The sequence below is a fragment of the Empidonax traillii genome, unplaced genomic scaffold (genome assembly GCF_003031625.1).
Source record: "Empidonax traillii isolate 1590-97213 ecotype Southwest subspecies unplaced genomic scaffold, ASM303162v1 scaffold1193:size157251, whole genome shotgun sequence".
Classification (NCBI taxonomy): Eukaryota; Metazoa; Chordata; class Aves; order Passeriformes; family Tyrannidae; genus Empidonax; species Empidonax traillii.
Window position 1 is genome coordinate 46,606 of NW_020956386.1, and position 14,795 is coordinate 61,400.

The following is a 14,795-nucleotide window of genomic DNA, read 5'->3' on the forward strand; positions in this document are numbered from 1 at the left end:
CACAGGTTGACTAATTACTGAGTTTCACCTATACCATTCAAAATAAGAGGCAGCGCTCATAAATCTTCATTCTGGATATCGACAGAAAAGAGAGCTTCTGGACAAACTGATCATGGAATGGAAATTTTTTTATAATATTAAATTTTTTATAATATTAACTGTTCTTAACCTGAATGAAGATGCAGACAGATCCATTTCATTTTACCATTTGAGTAGAAGAAATAGGGCTAAAGCTTTAAAGTCCCATAACACTGACATTGATATGAGACCTCATTTAACATGCATGGAGAACCTACAACAAGGGAAAATTCTGAAAAATCTAGGAGGGAAGAAAGTGGTAGCAGAAGACATGCAATCAAGGGAGATTTGAGGCTTTTCTTGCATCCTAGTTCTTCTTGACCACACTAGTAGTAGCCAGTTACTGTTCACCAACTCCATATCCCAAATCTATCTAGAAAATGGTAAGCAAACTCAGGATAGGAGAATTCAGCTATCAGGAGCAGACACAGATTGAGCACTTATTTTCCACCAAGTGTTCTATACACAAGTTCCCTCCAAAGAAAAACCCAGAATGAAAACAGCAAGGCCTAAGCAAATAGATGAATGAGGTTAATAAATTTTTTGAGCCTATCGAAACTCTATCATTCCATAACAAGAAATACAGTCTAAAAGGATTTATTAAGATCATAAAGTCCGCCTCCTTGTCAGAGCAGGACAGTTCTCAAAATACTTGAAGCAGTAGTTTCTAGTTTAGCTTTAAATACACAAAACAATGGCTTTACAATTCCTTGTCTTGAAATGTATCCAAGCTTGAAATCCAGTATCCAGTACTCAGTGGCTTTTTCTGTTTTCCTCTTGCAGTTACTATACATACAACAGAAAACCACAATTTACATTAGGTGGACATACTTATGTATGTTCAATCAGTAAAAATGTTTTCTTTTCTGCATTTAAGTGCTCTGTGGTGGCAGCCTTCAATAGCTACCAGACATTAGGATGGAAAAGGCCTTAATCTTTCACATCACAACCTGATCACCTGTTCTTTTATCCTATTACTCCCACAGACAGAGCACCCCAAGGAACATCTCCAAACAGACTCTCCCTCCTTACTTTCAAGGTCAGTTATGGACATTTGAAGATATTCATCTATCCTTAGTCAGTAAACTGAAAGACATTTCACTTTCTTTGTACATCCTCATCCAGTAATGTTTCTCTCCAAATTGCTCCGTTCTCTGCACTGTTAATTAACTTTTATGCATTACCAGGGATGGATGCATCTCAGCAATGACTTAAGTGATTTCTCTATAGCTTGTGTTTCAGTTTCCATTCATAAAGCATCTCAACCTATATTAGTCAAATTGTTTCCCCCTTGTAATACTGTAGCATTTCCACAGTATCTCTCATTCTAAAGTAATAAAAGGGCAGAGCAACAGAGGAAGTTCAAATACCAATATTCATCTTTGCCTGAAACATCCAGGTTGGTTAGGACAACAAAATATTTTCCGAGTATTTGTCAGATAAGTCTTTTCTACATGTCAGTTGCATTATTAAATAAGAATAGCTGGGCCTTAACTTAAATACCAGTATAATAGGACCTTACTTGTTTAGCGATATTGTTTCATAAAAAAAACCACAAAAACAAAAACCCCAAACAAAACAACAAAACCCAAAACCACAACAACAACAATAACAAACTCAAACCATGTAACCAGATGTGTGACTGTGGCAAGGATTTCTTTAACAGACTGTAAACAGCATGTAGCTTTCTGTGCACATTTGAAGGACATATCTAGAATTCACATACACTTTCACTTTTTATCACCTAATTATTAGAGAGACAATGTGCAAAAGTAAACAGTTCATACAGTGTCTGAACCTCTTAGTATTACAATGAACGTGGCTATAAAATTATTTAGTTACATAATACCAGAATGTGTCTGACTTACACAAATGTTGAATCATTTAGAGGTTTAAAGCAGAGGTTTCCCAAACTGGTGGTCTATAGACTCCTATCAGTGGTCTGCAGCTGAAGATTTATGGCTGTCTGGTTACGTGGTATTCATTCCCTATGGATAGGGGGGAGAAAAAGAGATTAACAAAGAACAGACATTGACCAAGAAAAAATATTTCTTTCTATCAATATCAGTAAAACATTTTTTGCTAAAGACTGTTGCCCTACAATTTCTGTTAATAACTTTTGCACTTTATTATGATTTTATAAAACAGATTGCTTTTACTGAAGTTTTTTCTTTCAGACTGTTTCCCATTTATGGGACTACAGAAGATATTATCTGTAGGATGTTTTTAACAGGCAAAATACTTCTTGATCTCACAAACAGGTAAAAAGAGAACTGTCAGCTGGCTTAGGATGTCTGATGGCCCTCATGAGGGCTAAAATGCAAAAAGCAAATATATACAAGGAATGGAAGCAAGAAGAGGGAATAAAACAATTACAACTGCACGTTTTCAGACAAAATCAGGAAAGCCAAAACCATCTGATGCTTAAAGGCTTCACAAAGATGGATTCTACAGGTTCATGAGCCTGCAAAAGAAAGCTGCAGTGAAAACATGGGTGTGCTGATGGGCAGAAAAGAAGAACTAGCACTGGAAAGGTTAAATATATTTTTGCCCTTTATGTGCACAGGCAAAGCATGCTCCTGGACCTTTGTGTTTTGTACAGTCTGCAAACAATAAGGGCAACCATCAGCAAGGGAGCAGTAGGACAGGAACTGCCCACAGCCTGGACATACTCAAATGTAAGAGGCTCCTCTGGTTGTCCACAGAGGCATTCAACATGACTCTGAGGTTACTGCCTATCACCTGGGAAAAACTGTACCAGTCAGAGGAGGTCCCTGATGACTAGAAACAAGGCTAACATATGTCTATTTTAGGGGAATGATGGTTACAGCAGATACCAAGCCACATTCCAGTACACAGGGACCTTAATAAACTCAGGAAGTAGGATGGCAGAAACCTTGTGAAGTTCATGAAGATACCAGCTTGGAATTCTAAGTAAAATAAATCAATATATTTTTGACCACTTTGGCCTAAAAATGTTATTAGTTTTAGGCTAGCCCCAAGTATGTTTTTGAAACAAATAAACTGTTCAACAACTTTATTCTGTTCTACTCCAGATAAACAATGCCATATTTCAGTATATAGAATTTCCATAAACAGTTGCTGAATTTGGCACAATTATATAGCCAGAAAAGCTTTGGCCTTGTTTCTGTTAGAACTGCCTCTGTGACTTTCCCAATTCCCTTTTATTTCTCTGTCATTGTCTGCTTATCTTATTTAATGTCATTATTCTAATTCCCATGCTAATAAACTCACATTAAGAGCCACAAATAAAAGGGGAAAAAGGATGAAGAACCAAAATCTACTACTACACAGAAAATATACCTGCAAATTACTGCCTCAAAAACACATTTCAGACTCTTTTTTCTTTTTTTTTTTTTTTAAATCAGTAATAGCTAAAACCAAGTTCAGGAATACATTCAAGAATTTTACGTTGTTTACTAAAACATAAAAACTTTTCAATATCACAAGATAGAGATTCAATTGCTTAAAGATCATGACCAATTCCAAACTTTCTCAGTTTGGAATAATAACTGTATTAGTTATCCAAGTAGTACAACTTGCACTGCAGGATATAAAAGATTCATGTCAGTAGAGATTTAAGCTCAGGAAAGTAGAACAATACTTAATGGTTAGTGAACTGCATTGGAATATTCCTTAAAGCAATTTCTTTTTTTCTATGTCTACGTTACAATGCATTTTATTTCACCCAAGCCAGGTGAAAACAGGGTTTACTGCTACCCCAAAATTCAAACAAAACTTGTGGGCATCCAGATTTGCTTCACAGAGCAAACCAGTTTCAGAAAATTTTGAGAATTACTGGTTAGCCTCAAGTTTGTAAGCAATAAGGAAAAAGAATAACTCTAAAGAAAGCAACAAATTCAGTAGGAAGAACCTTTCCAGCAGTGTAATTTTGGATGCTGAAATACACTGTAGTGAAAAGAAACCTGCATGAAAAGTACACTGCAGTTCTTTCTGATGCCTCTGTTTTGGTTTTTACCTAAGTGAGACAACAGTGAACATGGAAACAATAATTATATTGGCTTCCTATATTTCTGGTCTCTCAGTATTTTTTTCTCTCAAATATGTAATGCCACAGCTGCATTTTCTGGATATTTTCAGCTTGATTGTAGAGCTCCTGTGACCTGTTTTATATTGTTTGTGCCAGGCAATAACCCAAAAGAACAAAAACATGCTAATGCTTGGAGGGATGCTGTGAGCAGAGCTACCTAGGCACATGCACATAACCAGAAATCACAGAGCTATCTATGAAACCTGATGCTTGGGAAAGTATAAAAAGATTGATTTAGCCATCAGTCTTTTGTCTGAGTTTACCACAAATTTTCAATTTCCTCCAGTTACCCAAAAGTCCACAGGAAAGAAGCTTGTATTCAATTGCTCCCTACCCATTTTTTAGGCTCTTCAGATTGTGTTGCAGCTCTTGGCTAACATACAGTGGGGTCAGGTAGGTCGAACCTTGCAAAATTGGTGTTTGCCAGGTTTGATGGACAACATCATTCCTTTCAGAGCAAATAATTCTGTCTTCCTTAGCCTGTGGATTTCATTGCGCTGTCTATCACTATGCTTTTCACATATATCACACTTATCCATATATATTTTCACATATATCACACTTATCCATATATATTTTCACATATATCACACTTATCCATGTGTATTTTCACGTAAGCATACTTGCTTGGGCTACCAGCACCTGCTTCAGCCTCACTCTATCCCTACTCCATGTTGCCAGCCCCTGCCTGTTGGGACTACTGCTCCTGTTTTAATCCAAATCTGATTTGTTAGACACAGTTCCTCCCTTCTGCCACCTCCAAAAACCCAGCATGTTCCTGTGTTAATTTATGCCGCCACAAGAATTTGTGCAGCCCCACACCCAAACCACGTCAGGGAACCACTGCAGATGTAAGCTTTCAAGCAGAAAAGCAGTGAGCCTCTTTCTTCAACAGTGCTGGATTATGCCATCTCCATGTACTTACTGTGGGATCAGCATTAAAAACTCTAGCTTCAGAAATTCTGACCAGCCCTGAAGTATGAACAATTAATGTTCTAAATATCTCTTAAAATACAGGTCTTGTAAAAGATCATAGTGTCTGAGGCAGGAAAGCTCTTTTCTCCCCAGCTTCAGTTTGTGTGCATGCAGCCCAATTTTTTATTCTCAAGACATTTCTGGGAAGAATCACAGCATGTTAGCTCATAGTAACCTCTTCTCTGTCAGTGCCTTCTCCAAAGGGGAGGGTGATGTGTCCAAGACCTGGGATCCGTGCTTCAGTTTAACCTGAAACACCTCAGAAGCTACTCCCATGGGTTCTCAAACTGATCAACATTTTCTTCTTTCCTATCTATCCCTTAAGCTGTCTGTTGTCTTTCTGTGAGCTGCAATTTTTAAACGTTGTTGAGACAGACAAGCATCACAGACCATTTTAATTTTGGAGGCTGGTGTGGATGGATAGAAGAGAGACATATATTTTGATCTTTCTATGGACTTCATTTTTGTTCTTTAACATTTTAGTCTCCTAGTTTAAATAGACAGATAGGCAATTTGAACTTGGAGCATGTGTTGCCTCAGAAAAAAACAGGATCACCATCCCTCTAAATATTCTGCTCATGTGTAGTGATCCATACCAGGCCTTATACTTCAGAAGGCTTGCATATCAAAATGTTAATTAACAGATACAGTCCATTTCCATATGTCTTCCTCTAAAGGTTACTGCAACAACATTTCCTGAATATCCTTTAACAATCTAATGGCAGCCTGGCAGTGGTCTCATGACAAATAAATTTAAGTGACATACAGGTTGCAGTGACAGAATACAAAGTATAACGAAGCAGTGTACTTCTTATGGAGATGTGACATGAAAAACATTGACCTGTGGTCCTAAGTAATTTTCATAAGACAAAAGCTTTCATGGTAATAAAAACAAATCAGTCAATGTGCTGAAAGACTAATATAATAAACCATCAGGGAAGCTATTCAGCTGTGTTAACTCCATCTAACGAAACAGAAGTCATTATTATTCCAACTTTGTACTTAAAGTTTGGTGATAACATTAGCTGCACTATGACAAAGTAGCCTTCTTGATTAATGGGAGATACCTCCAGAAATAGCAGTGGGACTCAACATGGAAACATGTGCTACCTTACTGGTCATATTGAGCAAAACCAGCTTGACCTTGGGAACACGGGGCTGGACATGAAAGACCATTAATTGCAGTGGAGATGAAGATAGTGCAGTGGTGCTGCATGAAATATTGCCAACTCAGAGTCTTTTTGTACTGACAAGCAATTAGAACATGAGGAGGATGAAAGAGGTATCAAGAGTGCAAATATTTTGTATGAGAAGGAGAAAAGAAAAGAAGAAAAAGTATTTTCAGTCCGTGAATCCCAAACTATTCTCAACAAATGGATACTATACTGCTTTTCAAGAGAAACAAAGCTGTGCTTCATAATTTTTTTTTTTTTACAAGGTGAAGTGGTATTGCTATAGCCACTGAGAATGGGAGAAATTAGGTGAATTACAAGCAATTTGGGGTACAGGTAGAAAAAATTCACAGGCTATGATTACAAACTGTGCTTTCTAACCATAAGCTCATCCTTAGACACACACTCAGCAGTCGTCATTTCCTGAGGAGCTGAAATGTCTTAATGATTCTTTTCTTTATGAGCCTCACTCTCATCTACAAGCATCTTTGCCATTCTGGTTTATAAATGAGACAGTATTAGGAAATATCAAGGTACCAAACAACCTGCTGGAAGCTTTTCAAAATAATCAGAAGAGCTTTTTTTAAACATCTCCTTTCCTTATCCTGCACTGAATTTTGATTACTTTACACACTTACCAAACCAGTTTTCTCCTAATCTATACCACAAGCAACTCTACTAAACCCCGTCAGGATTTTATCCAGTTGCACAAGGTCCAGTCAAGTAAGCATAAAAGCCAAACAAAGGTTGTAATCTAGGACTCTGTGGAATATACCACAAAAAGTTCTGAACTATTTGTTTGAGAAGGGGATGAATGGACATGGACAGCAGAATAGAAGGGCAGAAAAAAGGAGGTAAATGAAAGGAGCAGATTATACAGGCATACTGAAAAAGACATTACAGATGAAGATATGCAACATCTCTGCCTTATTAACAAAATATAAGATAGTCTATAACTGAAAGGGCTGCAAGTTCTTCAGAAGATTTCGTTCCTGCTGATGCAACATGAATGGCTAATTATGATGGACATAATATTGAGAGATCCCACTTGAATTCAGGTCTACCAGGTACCACACAATCAAACTGGTAGACAATTTCATGCCCTATCAGCTTAAAATATGAAATAATAGAGGCAGACAATGAAACAGAACTGAAAAAAAAATAGACTATATTCATTATTAGATCTGTGTGTAAAACTAGATTATGAATAAGTCTAGTAAGAACAGCAGCAGGTGCCACATCAAAAGATATTACAGTAAGAAAACAAAGGACTTCACCCCCCTGGAAGACAAAGCACTCAAGTATTTTGGACTGCAGGGAAAAAAAATCCAGTCTCAGCAAAGATGAAAAAACTACTATCCATCTTTGACAGTAATATTTAATTGTGACTCCTATTTAAAATCTGAACAGATTTTCAAGGGGAAATTTTAAATACTCTAGTATTCTTTTCGTATCACACATCTGAAAAAAATAAACTTCCAGACCAAAATTGAATTTACGTAATCTGGATAACAACTGTAGTTTCAATTCATAAGCAAGAATGAAGATAAAAATAACACTGTATGATTGCAAAAGAAGTTTTCTTTAAGAATTTGTCGCTCATTCTGTTTATTAAAGCATTTTATATACTTATATCAGTTACTACCACTTGGATACATTTAGCAGATCCTGTGCATGCTTATAGTTGCTCAGAATTATGGTAGCCTATATAAAACTCCCTGTGGGCTGGTTCTTGTGCCTTCTCTTGCTAAGGAAATGAGGTGGTGGGTCTCCTTCCCAAAGGTCAGCCCTGTGTCCTATTCCTCCTGCAGAAGTAAAACCAGCAAGCCTTGCTCTCCAGGGCTCATTATCTCACTGTGCATATCGGTTTTGCTTTCTATTTCTTCTCCATGGCATGAACAACCCCAAGCTCAGTCTTGTGGGCAGCAAAAGTCAGTTTTGCTTATGGTGCTAAGAAATCTTGAGTCAGCTCCATTTAGAAATATTATTCTGTGCCTTTCTCCAAAGGGAATGAAGAAAAGGTGTGATCAGACACACTCTTGTCTACTCTTCAAAATGAAAAAAATAAATAGAAGTGTTAGGTAGATCTTTTTCGGCACTGTCATAGCAACTTAGGGAAACTGTATAGACAAACAGAATGAAGACTAAGTGAACCCCTTTGATCTGGAGGGATTTATTCTCCCTTGATACCTTCTGAATTTGCCTTGAATGGGAGGAGAGGTGAAAAGGTCTCATAAAGTCAGATAATCAGAAATAAATTTAGCAAGATAAAGCAGATGGATGCTCGTCTTGACCTTTTATTGATTTAGTTTTAACTTCTGCACAAAGACCTCTGCAAAGCCTCAGAAAATTCAGCCAAGGGTAGTATGGCCACTGACCCCATTAAGGTAGTACAAGGATTGTAATGCATTGAAGAGTCTCAATTCCCCAATCTCCTAGATGATTTGCAGATAAGAAGAGGAGCAGTGGGACATCCTGTCTCCAGGCAGTAGCTCCTTCTAGAAGGTGAATCACAGTATCATGGCCCCTGTCACAGTCATTCTGCAGAGATGACTTCCACTGCTTCTCCCTGCTTCTCTGAAAACAATTCTCAAAAAAAAAAAAAAAAACGAAAAATTCCTCTTTGTCATAATATAACCTTTTGTAAGAATACACAAGGGAGTTAGTCAAAACTACTCACAGTTATAGGCCCTCTGTGAAGTGCAACAGGAAAGAAGTGGCCACTGCCATAATAGTTAGATTTGTCTAATGTAGGTTCCAACATCAGTAAAGCTTTGCTCTCTCCACCACAATATTCTCCACACCTATGACAAAGCAACAGTCTCCTTGTGCCATATGACTCCGTCAGCCCAGCCTACTTTATGCTTAAATTCAAAAGATGCTATTTTAATTGTCCTGGTTCAAATGCTACAAAAACTTTCAAAAAACCAAAACCAAACAGAAAACAAACAAAAAAATCAAACCAAAACCTTTAAAAATCAATCTTAGATATTCTACTGAATAATTTCACCCAATACCAGCCTGACTGATTCCCTTTCCAGAGGTGTCTGTGACATTGAGATGTTTTAAATTGCCCACATTATAGAGGGGATGAATGTTTACAGGATATTATGTATATAAGCAGTTTTACTCTGTGAACAGGGCTAGCCCTAAGGCAAAGCCTAAGGCAGAAAGTGAAATACATTTTCTAAAGGATGTTTGTTAATTGAGCCCTAAACTGCTTCCCTGTTCCTTGCCAGTTTTATCCTAACATAAGAACAAGTCAATGTTAAGGCACTCTGCCAGATGCTGGGCAACTCAGACTACTCTGAGCCTCCTCTCTCTTCCTTGGCAGCTGATATCTCTCAGCACTATTCAAATTTTGCTCAACATCTAACAGGATTCAGCTCTAAATGGGCTGCAATCTGCACAGGAGTATTTTAATTACATACTGCTGTGCAGAAGGAAAACAACCAGCTAAGCACAGGCAACTAAACTAAGAACTTGTAAGCTCTGTGACAGCAATAGATTTATAAATGCCTGTTTATTATGCTTTGGGCATCTCTCTAAAAGGTTGTAATTGAGGGCACTGCCAGCTAGTTGCCTTATTTCAAAACAGAAAAGTGCAGCAGTTTTGCCAGAACTTTGCTGCCCTCCTGCAGTCAGTGCAGAAACTAATGAGAAAAAGAAGGAATTTCTCAGACCACATCCCTGAAAATTCACCCCTTTCCTGAAGGCTGTTGGACTGAAGGAGAACGATCAGTAGCTTTCAAGAAAGAAAAAGACTCCATCTGGCAGGAAGAGAAGGGCAGAGAAGTCTTGAGTGCCAGCCAGGCTCTGCTCTCAGACCTGCATCAAATGTACTGGAGTGACATGAACCACCCAACTCCTGCCCACTTTGCATGGTGAGACTGCAAAAACAGGTTCTAGTGGGGCTGGAGACATTCCCAAAGGCAGAAGCTCTCCAGGCACCCTATTCTGGCAATTCACTTCCCCTCTGGGTCACTGTGATTCCCTATGTAGATCAACAGACATCTTTCAGATTTTCTTTTGACGAGTGAGGCAATGGCTTTTAGCAACTACTGTCTCCTTTGTCATTCCCAATGTCTTCCTGCCCACTGGTGTCCACGCTGCTACAGTGCTCCACTTGATTGACATCTTACACATTACCAAAAAAAAGAATTTCAGTCTTCCCATTTTATTGTGTCTGGGGCTTTCGATACGCTCCTGAGATTTTTGGGTGCTGTACGGCTTCAAATGCAGTTTGATGGCAGGTTTTTCCCAGTTGCATACTCCTGTACACATAGTTCGTCAGCATCCTAGAGATGCTGTTTCAGCAGCTCTGTTTCAGCAGTCTTGTTGTCATCTGAGAACAACTGTCTCTGCTAAGGACAGGAGCCCAGGATAGTGTCTCCAACCAATTCCAACTAAAACTTATGCCTCTTATTTCAGTGCCAGTATTACCAAGGTTTCAGCATTTGGTAGCTATTCATTTATTGTAATGGGTAGAGTGTAAACATTTTATAGGTAGATTCACTGCCAGCCTACCTTCTGCTCTTGCCCATGACAGTAAAGGTGAATATATCATCCAGTAAGCATCCAATGCATAAGAGGTCTTTTTAACTTCTACTTCTGCACTGGTAAAATTTGGCCTCTGCTATACGGTTGGACTTGAAATTTATGTTCATGGTCATGAAGATGTAAGCAGTTTTAATGGTGTCTTTCTAGATCACCAGGATGATGATGATCATGACGATGATGATGATGATAATGGTTATTATATTGGAGCATTATTTCGAGAAACAGATCAAAATTTACAAATAAGCGAAACCTAAAATTCAGTGTCAGTTGTTGGTGCCAGCATAGAGAGACAGCGTTGAGGGCTCAGCTGTCAACATCAGGACATGTCAGGCAGCTAAGTGGTGGAAGTGCAGGCAGAGGCAGGGCAGCCCAGAAAGGAGCCAATGGAATATGGACAACCAAAGATAAAAGAGGAAGAGCCAGGAATAAAATAGCATGGGGGAGCTTTGTTGAACGGGCACAACCTAAGCCATAAAGGTGAGAGACAGGTAGTTATGGGGAGTCTACATGGAGATTTGAGCTGCAGTAAGATACAAGGGGATGGTAAGGCTGTTAGGATGAATTTGAAAATGCAGTGAGGTGACCCTGGCACAGACATCTATTGTCAAATGGCCTCTAAGAAAGAGCTTGATTGAACAGCTGTCCAAATACCTTGACTGAACAGAAAGAAGTTCAATAATCCAAGAGGAAACAGCCTAAAAGAAGTTTTCAGTGTTTTCTCCTTGAGTCTAACTCTGCAGAAATCATTTTTTCAAACATCCTTCATCTCTTTACCAGCCTACCAAACAGCCAGGCATAGCTGGAAAATAAGTCTGTTTGGAACAACAAACATCAAGGTGATTTAGGGGGAGAGAGAGAACTGCTTGGCTAGTTTTCCTTGTCTTTATTTTTAACTTCACAATGAAAGGGAGGGAAAGTTTCTTGGTAACAAAAATAAAAACAACAATGCCTTTCAGATCTGTTACCACCTCATGAAAAGGGCTAGGCCAAAGTGTAGGTAAAAGCTGTTGAGACTCTTCAAAAGAGGAGGAATCTGACACTTGCATGACATTTTCAGTTTAACATTGACCTCCTACTTCCCTGCTACTGAAGGGTTCATCAGCTACCAGATGCTTTTAAGAGCCTGGGGGAATGAAATGAAATATTATTTTTCCTGTCTAGATGCTCCACTTTAAACCATTTACAATCACACTTTTTTCTGTTAAAAGCCACTGTACTTTGCTTTAAAAAATCTTCAGGGTTGCTGAAGGAAAAAAAAAAAAAAAAGAAAAAACCAATATTCAGTATCATTCTGCAGACCTAGTCTGCTTTTCATCAAATTGCTTCTGTATCTCCTCAAAGCTTTGATGAACCTGATGAGAGACAAAGGTTGAGACAGAGACCAAGTGAATCTCAAGCACATAGTGAAGTTTTGCTCTCTCACTGAATAAATTGTGAGGGAACTGGTTTGAAGTTTGCTGTAAGTCTGATGCTTGTTCATCTCCCTAAATCAAAGGAAATTTCACAATGTGTGGTCACAGACTTTTAAGGTCCATTAGTTTTACTAGCCTTTATGGCACGCACACTGCCTCTCCTTTTTAGAGACCTAAAAAGATCAAAAGGACTTCCACATCTAACATAAATGTGAGTATAGAAAAACAAAGGAGACCTGAATGTTAGGATTTCTAAGCCAGTGGACTATTTATGAGTTTGGACTGTGTTCCCACAGTCTTGGTAAACCTATGCCTGATAAGCTTTACCATCATGGAGAATCGTATCATCATCAATTCAATTTTTCCCATCTTTGGATAATACATTCCTCTTGGTAAGATCTTGGATGTCTTCATATAAGTATAAACAACAGTGATTACATAGGTCCTCTGTGCTGTTCAAGACAAAACATATTAAAACATTTGGGTCACCACAACCTGGTGCATTGCTATAGGCCTGGTGTAGAGTGGCTGGAAAGCTGCCTGGTGAAAAAGGTCCTGGGGATGCTGATTGACAGCAGCTGAACATGAGCCAGCAGTGTACACAGGTGGCCAAGAAGGCCAACGGCATCTTGGCCTGTATCAAGAACAGTGGCCAGCAGGACCAGGGCAGTGATTGTCTTGTTGTACTCAGCACTGGTGAGGCCACACCTGGAATCCTGTTCAGCTCTGGGCCACTCACTGCAAGAAAGACACTGAGGTGCTGGAGGGTGTCCAGAGAAGGGCAATGGAGCTGGTGAAGGGTCTTGGAGCACAGGGTCTTATAGGGATTGGCTGAGAGAGCTGGGGTTGTTTAGTCTGGAGAAGAGGAGGCTCATAGGAGACATTTCTCTCTACAACTACCTGAAAGGAGATTGTAGCAAAGTGGGGATAGGTCTCCTCTGCCATGTATCAAGTGAAGGGACAAGAGAAAATGGCCTTAAATTTTACCAGGGGAGATTCAGAATAGATATTAGCATATTTTTTTCTTTACTGAGAATGCTTAGGCATTGAAATAAGTTGCCCAGGAAGGAGTCATCATCTCTGGAACTGTTCAAAAAGGCATCTGAATGTGGCACTTGGAGATATTGTTTAGGGGTGATTATGCTGGTGCTGGGTTGACAGTTTGACTAGATGGTCTTGAAGATCTCTTCCAACTTTAATGATTCTGTGATTTAAGGAGACAGGGTTTTGAAGTTATCATAAATAGCAATAGATGGCCCTGACGTTGAGTATATGGCTGAATTCATTCCAAGGACTCTCTCTTCAAGATGTCAGTGTTAAGCCCCTTGAGCAAATGACCTCTTATGTCCTCACTCTATGGCCATCAGTTAAGCCCTCATATTCATCAGTAGTAGCAATCAAAAATCATCTAGTATGGACAGAGACAAGCAAACTTAATCCCTGGATCCAGAAGTGTTTGCAGACCTTGCCAAGAAAAGCCTATCACTCCTGATTTAGCATCAAGTTGAAAATAAACAATCCCACAAAATTGCATTTCTCCACTTGGGCACTGCAACCAAAACCCAAATGAATGAGTGTTTATTAGACTGAGCTTGACAAATAATGACTTCTCACCAGTTGGCGATCCATGTTTTACCATTTGCTAAGGGAAATCTCCTTAATAATGTACTTTGTTACATAGAGATTGTTGACAGGTTCCCTAATGGTAATAGGTGTTTGTCAGAAAGGACTTGTAAATGAAAATTGTGATATACATATTCATTTTCAGAAAAGTCCAAATTGTAAAGATTGAATTAGGCACATGAGTTACTTTGGTTTTACTTGAAGGTTTTTTGGCAGAACTATCTGAATAGAGAACAGTTTCAGTCTTGAAAACTGGCCGAGACCTGAAGAAAAACATCCTAAAGCTATGTAGTAATAGGCACTCAGGAGTGAAATCTCCCTATCACCACATATATTCCTAATTTTTGATGATACAGCCAGCATATTCTAGCATTTGAAGTGAAGCTTGAACAAGTTTCCTCTTTGCTACAACTTTTCAGCAACTAGTTTATTTCCTTCTATTTGTTATTTTGAAAATGTTATGGGCTTCCAAGACATCCAACATCTTGCAACGTATCACTGCATTTTTCCATTAAGAATGCTGAAAATTAAAACTGCCAGCTAAAATATGTTTTAGAGTCAAGTTAACTGGTCACGTCTCACTGATCAATGTCAAGGTCTAAAACTGTGAGCTCACTAAGTCCACAAGGAACAACTCACTAATCCCAGAACATTCAGATGTAGTTTAAAGCAGCTGTAGGGAAGAAGAAAAAAAAAAAGAAAACACCATGTGAATACCAGCTTCTCCATGACTGTACTATGCTCAGAGTTTTCAAGAAAGAAATTGTTCCAAACACAAATAATATGAGAATGAACTTCAGAAAAGTGGAATAGCTAAAACACACAAAAAGCTTCCCAGAAAAGCTGCTCTAACTCAAACTGACTCACAATGGTCCATTTTCTTCATTGAGGCCTTTTAGAAAT

General features: G+C 38.7%; 1 long non-coding RNA gene across 2 annotated transcripts in view; it reads right to left on the reverse strand.

Moving 5' to 3' along the window:
* LOC114069109 overlaps positions 1 to 14,795 on the reverse strand; it is a 147,405-nt gene that overhangs the window by 45,517 nt on the left and 87,093 nt on the right. For both annotated transcript variants that reach the window (XR_003573726.1, XR_003573727.1), the window contains exon 3: positions 1,947 to 2,066. This is a non-coding gene — a long non-coding RNA (uncharacterized LOC114069109). The remainder of the gene's footprint in view (positions 1 to 1,946; positions 2,067 to 14,795) is intronic.